This window comes from Trachypithecus francoisi, unplaced genomic scaffold (genome assembly GCF_009764315.1).
Source record: "Trachypithecus francoisi isolate TF-2019V2 unplaced genomic scaffold, Tfra_2.0 Lachesis_group17, whole genome shotgun sequence".
NCBI classification, from domain to species: domain Eukaryota; kingdom Metazoa; phylum Chordata; class Mammalia; order Primates; family Cercopithecidae; genus Trachypithecus; species Trachypithecus francoisi.
In genome coordinates, this window is record NW_022681462.1 from 42,149,962 (window position 1) to 42,161,199 (window position 11,238).

The window sequence follows — 11,238 nt, forward strand, 5'->3', positions numbered from 1 at the left end:
GTGGCATGCCTTCACGAGCTCCCATTGTTCCTGGGGTTAAGGCCTTTACTGTACGTTACAAGGGGTTGGAATCACTCTGGGGAAATGACCGAAACTCCCTGAGCTTTGTTTCCTCAAGAGGAATGTGAGGGGGGTTGGATTAGATTCCACCCACAACCATTTCCATCTCTTACATTTCCGGAATTTGTCCCAGAATCATAGAAGCAAACCTTGTTCAGAGAGGCCATATCCAGCTTTGCAAAATTAAAAAAACAACAACAACAACAACTCACTGTGCTGGTGAGATGGGCCTCAGTCCTGGTCACATTTCTCTCTTCCCTCCAGATACCTGTGCTTCCTCCCTCTCCTGCTTCTCCGGAACATAAACAGCCCCCTGAAGGCTGAGGATGTTCCTTCTCCCCACTCCCAACCTGTCACCCCAACTTCCACATTTCTTTAAAAGTCAAAGAAAAAGGAAATTTTCAGGAAGGAGATCATGTCTAAGAGCTTTTTATTAGTCTCATCTTCCAATTTCCTGTAGACTCAAGCTTCTTTCTTTCTGTCGTGCGGGGCTTAATATCCAGTGGCTGTTTGACAACAGCACCAGGAAATGGAATTTCCATCCTGATTCTGCCTGGAACCTTGGGCAAAGTGCCCAAACTTCTGCCTCGCTCTCCTCCTGAGAGTAGCAATCCCCACCCTACAGGCTTCTGGGGCGAGCAACAGAGACCTAATATGAAAACGGAACCAGAGAGCTCTGAGATGGATGTAGAGTGCTCAATAAATGTATGCAGATATTGTTTATTAATTTCTTCCATAGGCAGATTGCAGCCCCCAGGCAAACTCTGAGTAGAAGGATCCTATAAAAACAAGCCGCCTGCTTCTCTCTCTCTCTCTCTTTTTTTTTTTTTTGAGATGGAGTCTCACTCTGTTGCCCAGGCTGGATGGAGTACAGTGGCGCGATCTCGGCTCACTGCAAGCTCCGCCTCCCGAGTTCACGCCATTCTCCTGCCTCAGCCTCCCGAGTAGCTGGGACTACAGGCATGCACCACCACGCCTGGCTAATATTTTTGTATTTTTAGTACAGATAGCGTTTCACTGTGTTAGCCAGGATTGTCTTGATCTCCTGATCTCGTGATCTGCCCGCCTCGGCATCCCAAAGTACTGGGATTACAAGCGTGAGCCACCGTGCCCGGCCGCCTCCTGCTTCTCTCTTGAAGCCTGGGTTCTGCTCTGGTGTCTCCCCAGCTCATTGCTGGTGGACTGCACACTAGGCCCCGTCTCAGCCAGGTTGGCCACATGAGGAGGAGTCAGTGTGGCACTGCTTCCTGCCAGACCGAGGCTGCCCTTCTTATAATAAGGAGGTGAGCCTGTCTCAGGGAAGATTCTTCTCCTAAATTTCAGGGAGGGGTTCTAAACAGGATGCCACTGATTTTTAAAAAAATGAACCTATCAAGACATGCATTTTCGTGGGTGTAATCCTGTTTGAAGTGGTCACATTTGGGGTTTTTACGTACTTGCACCTATCACTGGTGAAACTTCTGTGAATGGGCTTCAGAACATGAATAGCCTCAGTGGTGGCAGAGTCTCATGATTTAAAGTTACCTTATAGTTGAGAAATGGCCCCGCAGCGTCGGTGATGGCGTAGTCCCCACTTGCCATTCTGTCTGGAACCCGGAAGGTGGTCAATGCATATTCACTGAAATGAACCAAGAAATGAGACTGTGGCTTTAAGGTAGAGGATATTCATTTACTTGTGAAGCTTCCAAGCAAGATCTTCCAAATGGTTAAGAGAACACTTGGGTGTCTTTATGATGGTGTGTTTGCTTTGAAAAGTAAACACGAAAGAGAACCATTATGTTATAGCTCCACTTTCTAGCGAGTACTCCATCAAGGCCTCATATACCTCTGTGTAGCGGTGGAAAGGCATTTAACCCATTGATTGAACCTCTCTGTGCCTCAGTTTCCTCATCTCTAAAATAATAATAGAACCTAGCTCATGTAACTGTTAAGGAAGATCGAAGGAGGTAAAATGTTGTGACAAAAGTTGCAGAACACAGTGGAGTGTCTTTCATTCATTCCCAAGTCTGAACTCACGTGCAGAATAATGCCACAGTCTATGGCCCTGTGTCCGGAAATGCCCTTCCTCCAGGCCCTTTTGGAGCAAGAGCTCCAAGGGGCTGTTCCCTCAGACAATAGCCTAGGTGATTGGAGCCCTTGGCTAGGGAGCACAGACCTAGAGGTCGGTTCCAGTGTGGGACAGTTGGTCATATTTCCCAGTCACCCTCTGCCATGCAAAGTGGGTGAGCCAGTGGCTCTGGCCAGTTCATTGGCAGGTGGCAAAGCCTTGTCCGGTCTTTGGCATTGGGTGTGTGATACCTTCTGTGTCCAGTAGGTGGCACAAGTTGCCCATCGCTGCCGCCCGCTTTGCTCCATTGGGTGCTTTCTCAGAAGGGGAAGATCTATTTCTAATCCAGTCCTGGCTTTATGGCAATGCTTAATCACATGGCAGGGAACATGCAATAACTACTGGTATTTCTGTAAACATGCATGCTAAGAAGCAGCTGCCAGTTGGAGATGAGGATGGAGGGAACACTCACTGAGAGGTCTCCCGAGGACAATCTAAAAAAGGAAAACCCTGAGGGTTTTAAAATTGTAGAGCCAGTTAACCTTTGTGACTCATGGAGAGAAACGTTTAGAACCCAGAAGGACAATGAGAATACATCCTGTGGATTGTAACCTGATCCAAGGTCCACCCTGCCCCCTCTACCTTCCTTCAGCTGTGAAGTTTAGGAAGGAGAGACAAGATCACCTTGCACGGAGCCAGCTTATCCACCTCACGACCCCCAGCAGGGCCAGGCTGCACCTTCTGGGCTGTTTGCTTATTTTTTTACTCTTTTGTCCTGGCAAGTTGCCTGCTTCTTGGATTTGTCGTTTCCCTGGAGGAACGTTTATTTGAATCTCATTCTACCATTAATAAAATTGGCACCAGATAAATACGAAGCGGATGAAGAGACACATCACGGCAAAACAAAAAGTGGAATGTGGTCAACAATGGGGTGATGAGAATTTTAATACATGTGGACACTTTTTAAATAAAAAATTTTCATTGTAGTAAAATACACATAACATAAAACTTACCATCGTAGCCATTTCTAAGTGTACAGTTCAGTGGTGTCAAATACGTTCACACTGTTGGGCAGCTAATCTCCAGGACTCTTCATCATGTAACACAGAAACTCTCTACCCGTTATACAACAACTGCCTATTCTTCTCTTCCCCAACCACTGACAGCCACCATTCTACTTCCTGTCTCTATGAATTTGACTACTCTAGTGTCAATGAAAATAATCAGACTCTGTAAGATATTTGAAGAGATTTATTCTGAGCCAAATATGAGTGACCATGACCCCTGACACAGCCCTCAGGAGGTCCTGAGAACATGTGCCCAAGGTGTTTGGGGGCGCAGCTTGGTTTTATACATTTTAGAGAGGCATGAAACATCAATCAGATACATTTAAGAAATATATTGGTTTGGTCCAGAAAGACGGGACAACTCAAGGCTGGGTTGGGTGGGGAGTGGGGCTTCCAGCATATAGGTAGATTAAACAATTTTCTGGTTTACAATTGGTTTAGTTTATCTAAAGACCTGGGATCAACGGAAAGAAATGTCTGGGTTAAGATAAAGGATTATGGAGACCTGAGTTTTTGTTTTGCAGAGGAAGCCTTCAGGTGGTAAGCTTCAGAGGGAACAGGCTGTAAAATGTTCCTTATCAGACTTAAAGTCTGTGTTGACATCAATGCTGGAGAGGTATCATGAGGCTTGTCTGAACCCTGCTTTCCATCATGGCCTGAAACAGTCTCTCAGGTTAAATTTTAAAAGAGCCCTGGCTGAGAAGGAAGCCCTTTCAGATGACTGCGGGGGCATGGGGGGATGCTTAGAATTTTATTTTTTGTTTACGCTAGGCACCTCATATAAGTGGAATCACACTATTTTGTCTTTTAGTGACTGGGATATTTCAGCATAATGTCCACAGAGTTCATCCATGTTGTAGCATGTGTCAGAATTTCCTTCCTGTTTAAGCTGAATAATATTCTATTGCATGTGTGATGGTTAATTTTACGTATCAACTTGACTGGGCTAAGAGGTGTCCAGATAGCTGGTACAACATTACCTTTGGGTTTGTCCGTGAGGGCATCTCCAGAAGAGATGAGCATTTGAATCGGTAGGCTGAGTAAAGAAGGTCTGCCTTTGCCAGTGGGTGGGCATCAACCAATCTGTTGAGGGCCCAAGTAGAATAAAAAAAGGCAGAGGAAGGGCGAATCCTCTCTTTCTCTTCTTAGCTGGAGTATCCATCTTCTCCTGCCCTGGGGTATTGGAGCTCCTGGTTCTCGGGTTGTCTGACTCAGGGACTCATCACCCTTAGCCCTCCAGGTTCCCAGGCCTTCAGCTGAGTAGTGGTCACTCCAGTGGCTCCCCTGGTTCCCAGGCCTTCAGATTCAGCCTGAACGACACCACGGCTTTCCTAGTTTTCCAGCTTGCAGATGGCACAGGGTGGGCCCCTTTGGCCTCCTTAATTGGATGAGCCAATGCCTGCAATAAATCTCCTCTTATGTATCTGTATATATTCTACTGGTTTTGTTTTTCTGGAGAACCCCTGGCTAATAGCGTATGTACATATCACATTTTGTTTATCCACTCGTTCACCAACGGACACTCCGGCTGCTGCCTTCTGGCCATTGTGCATAACACTGCCATGAACATGTTGTAAAATGCCTCTTCAAGACCCTGCTTCCAATTCCTTTGGGTATATGCCCAGAAGTTGAATTGCTTGTTCATACAGAAATTATTGTTAATTTTTTGTGTGGAACAGCCATACTGTTTTCCATGGTGGTTGCATCATTTTGCATGCCCGTCAGCAGTGCACAAGGGTTCCCGTTTGTCTGCATCCTTGCGAACATTTGTTATTTTCTGTTTTTCTTTTTTCTTGATGGTGGCCATCCTAATGAGTGTGAGATGGTGTGTGGACACTTTAAGTTTGCTCTTTCTAGGACTTCTTCTGGAGCGGGCAAGGCTCCCTGATCCCTTCCTATGAAAGTGGTGTTACTGTAAAGATGGCATTTTCCTGCTGGTCACGGTGGCATGCACCTGGAATCCCAGCTACTCGGGAGACTGAGGCAGAAAGATTGCTTGAGTTGAGGAGTTTGAGGCTGCAGTGCACTATGATTGCTCCTGGAAATAGTCTCTGCACTGGAGCCTGGGTGACATAGTGAGACCTTGTCTCAAAACAAACAAGCAAACAAACAAACCCACCCAGACATTTCCCCTTCTGCCTTCCCCTCAGAGCTCTGCCTAGAGAGCCTGCTGAGTGTGAGTACTTCTGGGTTGGTCTCTCCACCCTGGGAACCCACTTGAGAGTGACTTTATTTGGAACAATCTTCAGTCACAGGAATCTTCTGGGATGTCACCAGACCATTGTTTTGAAGAGTACACAGCCTCAAACCCTCTGTGGACAGAAGCAAGGCAAGCTGATTTATTAACCACACTGTGTCACCCTTTTGCCCTAGAGGTTAGATGGTCCCAGGAGACCCCCTCCCCAAGACGCTCCTCAGAGTGGGGGTAGGAGAGTAGGAAGTTCTAGATCCTCAGCCTGGCCTTCAAATATTCCATTAGATTGCCAGGGTCATGGCACACCCACGTTTATCCAAAGGGGACAGGGGTCTTCAGAAATGTCTGCCCACAGTATCCTTTGGTTACCTCGAACACATTCTCTTGAAGCTGTTTAACTGCCATACATGGTTGTGGGCTGACCTTTTATTCCCAGATTCACGTATTTAAACAAAACAAAACAAAACTCTCAAGTATCTCTGAAGAGAGAGGTTATATGGCAGATGCAAGTCAGTGAAAGGCAGAGATCTGAGAATGATGGGGAGAGAGACACAGGGCTCACGGTGTGACAAGCTTCTTGGTGAGTGGTCAAGTGCGTAATGGCCAGGTAGGTGGGTGGTGGGATGTTCTCAGGCAGATCTGCGTCTGAGTCCCAGACTGGTCACTAATTTGCTCTGTGTCCTTGGGCAAGCTCCTTCCCTTCTCTGTGCCTCAGCTTCCTCATATACTAAATGACAGTAGTGAGAGCTAGCTCAGAGCTGTCGGGAGGTTTAAATGAGTGGATGATGTAAGTAGAAGTGTCTGGAATAGCATAGGTGCTCTTTAGTGTTCACCCACTGCTGTGGTTTGAGTGTGTCCAAAGTTCATGTTGGAAACCTAATTGGCAACGCCAAAAGTATTGGGATGGGGGACCTTCAGGAGGTGATTACGTCATGAGGGCTCTGCCGTTGTGAATGGATTAATGGTGTTACCTCGCGAGTGGGTTAATCATTGAGGGAGTGGTTTCCTGATTAATGGATAAATTCAGTCCCCTTTCTGTATTGTTCCCTCCTGCTATTTTGTCCTTCCACCTTCCCCCATGGGATGACACAGCAAGGAAGTCCTTGCCAGATGCAGTCTCCCTAACCTTGGACTTCCCAGCCTTCAGAGCTGTAAGAAATAATTTTTGGCCGGGCGCGGTGGCTCAAGCCTGTAATCCCAGCACTTTGGGAGCCCGAGACGGGCGGATCACAAGGTCAGGAGATCGAGACCATCCTGGCTAACACGGTGAAACCCCGTCTCTACTAAAAAATATAAAAAACTAGCCGGGCGAGGTGGTGGGTGCCTACTCGGGAGGCTGAGGCAGGAGAATGGCGTGAACCCGGGAGGTGGAGCTTGCAGTGAGCTGAGATCCGGCCACTGCACTCTAGCCTGGGCGACAGAGCGAGACTCCGTCTCAAAAAAAAAAAAAAAAAAAAGAAATAATTTTTTGTTGTTGTTGTTTTCTTTTTAAAATAGACCACCAGTATGTGGTATTCTATTACAGGCTAAATACTTTGTTTCTCCACTAGCCACTTGCTAAGTACAAGTTGAGAGAAGAATGCTGTGAAACTCAAGTTTAGGTAGAGAGGAGAAGGTTAGGGCAAGTGAGCAGGCAGGGCTTGTCTTTCACCCACCTGCATTTAGCCAACAGCCAACAGTGGCAGCTGCTGGATTGGTGGACATGTTCTCTGCCACGGAGAGAGGGGGGTGGTCCAGCTGCAAGACTCTGGTTATGGGATCCTTTCCTCTCCCTGGCAAAGGGATAAGTCCCACACAGTAGCTGCCATGGTGATTCTGACTCCAGAGGGCTCATCTTTGCAAGTGAAGGCCCTACCCAGATTTTTTTTTTTTTTTCAAAATGGAGTCTCGCTCTGTTGCCCAGGCTGCAGCACAGTGGCGTGATCTTGGCTCACTGCAACCTCTACCTGCCAGGTTCAAGTGATTCTCCTGCCTCAGCCTCCCGAGTAGCTGGGACTACAGGTGCCCATCACCATGCCCGGCTGATTTTTGTATTTTTAGTAGAGACGAGGTTTCCCCATGTTGGCCAGGCTGGTCTGGAACTCCTGACCTTAGGTGATCTGCCTGCCTCAGCCTCCCAAAGTCCTCGGATTACAGGCATGAGCCACTGTGCCCGACTTCCTGCCCAGATTTCTTTTCTTTTCTTTCTTTCTTTCTTTTTTTTTTTAGAGCGGAGTTTTGCTTTTGTTGCTCAGGGTGGAGTACAATGGCGCAATCTCGGCTCACTGCAAGCTCCGCCTCCTGGGTTCAAGCAATTCTCCAGCCTCGGCCTCCCGAGTAGCTGGGATTACAAGCGCCTGCCACCACGCCCTGCTGATTTTTTGTATTTTTAGTAGAGACAGGGTTTCACTGTTTGGCCAGGCTGGTCTCAAACTCCAGACTTCAGGCGATCCACCTGCCTCGGCCTCCCAAAGTGCTGGGATTACAGGCGTGAACCACCATGCCCAGCCGAGATTTCTATTTTATTCTTGCACTCAACCAACAGCCTGGCTGCCCAGAGGCAGGTACAACTTATTCAAGAGCAGGAGAATTCCAATTTTATTAAATTGGAATTTATTTTTATTGAAATTTATTGAAATTTATAAATTCATTGAAATTTATAAATTTATTAATTTTATTAAAAAGTCACATAATTAACTGAGTATCATAAGCTTTGATAAGTTTGTTGGTTAATAAAGATGAATGGGCTATTTGAGGTAATGGCTTTTTTTTTTGAGATGGAGTCTTGCTCAGTTGTCCCAGGCTGGAATGCAGTGGCCGGATCTCAGCTCACTGCAAGCTCCACCTCCCGGGTTTACGCCATTCTCCTGCCTCAGCCTCCCGAGTAGCTGGGACTACAGGCGCCTGCCACCTCGCCCGGCTAGTTTTTGTATGTTTTAGTAGAGACAGGGTTTCATCGTGTTAGCCAGAATGGTCTCGATCTCCCGACCTCGTGATCCACCCGTCTCAGCCTCCCAAAGTGCTGGGATTACAGGCTTGAGCCACCGCACCCGGCCAAAGTAATGGCTTTTGATTAAATGGAAGCTAATAACTTTGGTAAGGTTGTCCGAGTAGTAATCTTGGCTAACAGTTTGAGGTTTTGTACAATAATCTTGGCTAACAATCCGTAGCTTACCTTTCACTGATTTCATAGCATTCATTCTTTACAACATGCAGAACACCCACTTTACAGATAGGAAAATGGAGGCTGAGGCTAAGGGCACAGGAAGGCTGTTGGGGGATTGCAGTCCACAGCAGCCCTGGGGGTGTCAAGGGCATATTCCTTTTAATCATGGCTTCCCACACAACATGCATCCCTAATTCTGTTCAGTTGGCCCCTGACTAAAGCTCAGTTTTAGGGCAGGAGATTGAAAATACTTCATCTGCAGGTGTGGGCTGCAGGGAGGACTGGCAGATGTAAAATCCTCCTTTGATGCCATGTAGAGAGAGGACAGACTGCATGCAGACCTGGCTCTGCTACTCACGGCCTATACAACCCTGCACATTTTATCCCAGAGTTTAAATCTTTTCCCGTCTCACAGCTCTTCTTCTGTTAATGGACCTAGAGCAGGACATAAGCGTCTGTTCTTATGGAGGGGCTAAGGAACAGAAAAATGATAAGGAGCAAAAAATGGGGCCAGGTCATTTGACAAGGAACCCTGGGAAATGCAAAAGTTGTATATTCTTTGCTGAGTTGGAGCGTTAGTGACCTTTCTCTATTTTCCTGTGAATTTACAGGAGTTGCAAAGGCCTGGTACCTCCCTGTGGCTTTTAAAACCAGGTATGTGGGCAATGCTCAGCAGAGACTGAGGGCCATGGCCAGGGTGCCCTGCAGCCCTTTGGTGCCGGGCAGCTGCAGCCTTTAATTTGGGGGCTATTGTGGTATTGTTGGTGTTATTCAGAGTTTGGGCTTCAAGAGAACCTGTGATGATTTCTTTGTTATTTCACAGAAATTGGTCCAAATTGTTGGCATGTAATGTGGTGGCACTGGTTCTCCTGTGTTTGCCCAATACCTTGCCAGGCGAACCAGGCAGTGGATGGGTGTGTGGTCAGCGTGGTGACCTGCAAACACCACTGTCCACACCTCATGTTCTTGCTCAAGAATTTTCCCAGGCTCCGTGCATGTGTAAATTTGCAAAAATAACAAAACCGACCTTCCTTGTTTGTCCTCTAAATGAGAAGAAGCTTTGTGGTTTGTTTTCGAGTGAATTCTGATCCTGTGGAATCTGGCCAGACCTTACAGGGATGAAGGGTCTCTGCACTCACATTTACCGTATTCCTGTCCCTCTGCCTCTCACCTTTGAATGTCTCCCTGGGACAGATGCCCCTAGCTACTACTCCTCGGATCCTTCGTGTGAGTTCTTGCAAATTTCTTTCTTTTTTCTTTTTTTTTTTCTTTTTTCAGACTGAGTTTCGCTCCTCTTGCCCAGGCTGGAGTGCAATGGCACGATCTCGGCTCACTGCAACCTCCACCTCCCGGGTTCAAGCGATTCTCCTGCCTCAGTCTCCCGAGTAGCTGGGATTACAGGCATGCGCCGTGACCACACCCGGCTAATTTTGTATTTTTGTAGCGACGAGGGTTCTCCATGTTGGTCAGTCTGGTCTCGAACTCCCGACCTCAGGTGATCTGCCCTCCTCGGCCTCCCAAGGTGCTGGGATTATAGGTGTGAGCCACCGCTCCCCGGCCGATTTCTCGCAAATTTCTAAAGCTCACATAGACCTTCCTTTCACGGTCCAGGAACCCACAGGGTTGATCCTCAAGGCCTGTGCCGCTCTCTGGCGCCCGTAACACCCTGCACTGTCTTTGCTTCACCTTGGAGTGATCACCTTGCCTCACTTCATTGTCTTTGGGGGCTTATGTTTTGTGGGTGATAGAGTGCATCATCTATGAGGTAAAATCTTTTATGTGTGTTTGCTTATTCCGGGATGCATTGGTGGCCAGGCTGTGCTCATTCTGGCTCACTGAAGGTATGTTATCCTGCCAGGGACCAACCTGTTCTAGAAGGAACAGAACATTAGGGACTCCCTTCCAACCCCCTGTTCCAGGTAACCACAGCATTCTGCAGGAGCAAAGGTGCAGACTGAAAGTAAGGTAAAGGACAGGGCCGGGGCCTATACATAGATTTTTCAGAGTAAGGCAGTGGGTCCTTTTGAATATATTGAGATATAATTTACATAAGATAAAATTTATGGCTGGGCAAGGTGGCTCACACCTGTATTTCCAGCACTTTGGGAGGCCGAGGTGGGTGGATCACCTGAGTTCGGGAGTTCAAGACCAGCCCAACATGAAACCCCATCTATTAAAAATACAAAAATTAGCCAGGCATAGTGGTGCGTGCCTGTAATCCCAGCTACTTGGGAGGCTGAGGCAGGAGAATTGCTTGAACCTGGGAGGCAGAGGTTGCAGTGAGCCGAGATCACACCACTGTACTCCAGCCTGGGTGACGAGAGCGAGAGAAACTCTGTCTCAAAAAAAAAAAAAGAAAAAAAAGATAAAATTTACCTATTTTAAGTGCACACAATGAATTTTGGTAACCGTATGCATTTGTATAACCACCCGACAATGAGATATATAACACTCCATCACTCGCAATAGTTCCCTTGAACCTCTTTGCAGTTGCTTGCCTCCCTTTGGCCCCAGCAACCAGTCTATAAGTCTAGTTTTGTCTTTCTAGTCTTTCATATAAATGGAATCAAGAAATGTGTACTCTTCTATGTCTGGCTTCTTGCATTCAGCATATTTTGGAGCCTTGTCCATGTCACTGTGTGATTTCTCTTTATTACTGAGTAGTAATGCATGGTACAGAGGTAGCACAATTTTGTTTTTCATATCAGTCGGTGAATATTTGAGT